The sequence below is a fragment of the Silene latifolia genome, chromosome 5 (genome assembly GCF_048544455.1).
Source record: "Silene latifolia isolate original U9 population chromosome 5, ASM4854445v1, whole genome shotgun sequence".
NCBI classification, from domain to species: Eukaryota; Viridiplantae; Streptophyta; class Magnoliopsida; order Caryophyllales; family Caryophyllaceae; genus Silene; species Silene latifolia.
The window spans coordinates 21598253-21599030 of NC_133530.1; the positions used below are offsets into that span (position 1 = coordinate 21598253).

General features: G+C 45.4%; 1 non-coding gene across 1 annotated transcript; it reads left to right on the forward strand.

Annotated features, from left to right (window-relative positions):
- Window positions 1–213: 213 nt before the first annotated feature.
- LOC141658118 (small nucleolar RNA R71) lies at window positions 214–320 on the forward strand. Its single transcript, XR_012549022.1, has one exon. It is a non-coding gene; the product is annotated as a small nucleolar RNA R71 (small nucleolar RNA).
- Window positions 321–778: the final 458 nt, after the last annotated feature.

Below are 778 nucleotides of genomic sequence, written 5' to 3' on the forward strand. Positions count from 1 at the left end.
GCAAAATGGAGTTGTTGGAGGATTCTTCTACCTTTGGATGACACAACTCGTGAATTGACATATTGTGCATCATGGACCGCCATAGATTCGATCGTGGCATGAGCAAGGTCGGTGTCAATTTGATCAAACCGCCCATTGTTGGCGGAATCAAGAATCCTTTGGGACTCGGCACAACATCCATTGTAGAATGTTATTGCTAGAAACCAATCATCTAGCCCATGGTGTGGGCATTGTATTTGAAGCTCTTTGTACCTCTCCCAAGCCTCATATAAGCTCTCAAGAGCTTGTTGACGGAATCCGGTAATTTGGCTTCTCAAAGTTTGAGTTTTCTCCGGTGGAAAAAACTTTTGATAGAAGGCTAGAGCCAAAGTCTCCCAATTGGTGATTCCCATGGCGGTGCGGTCAAGGCTATTGATCCAAAGCTTGGCCTTGTCCTTCAAAGAAAAAGGGAAAAGTATTTCCCTTATTTGGGCTTGAGTGACGCCCATTTGACGAATCATGGAGCAATAGTCACAAAAGTTTTGCACATGCAAATTGGGATCCTCCAAAGGACTTCCTCCAAATTGCTTCTCTCCACAAGGCTAATGAAAGCCGGGTTGATCTCGAATTCCGGTGCGGTAATTTGAGTGGTTGTGATTCCGGCCGGAAGCATGACCGCGGTGGGCTTTGAATGATCGGAAAGTTTCACCATCTTTTTGGTAGTAGATCGTGGTGGTGGTGGAGATGATGAACTTGAAACCTCCTCCTCTTCAAGAGCTTCTAGATCGTCTAAGTAAGA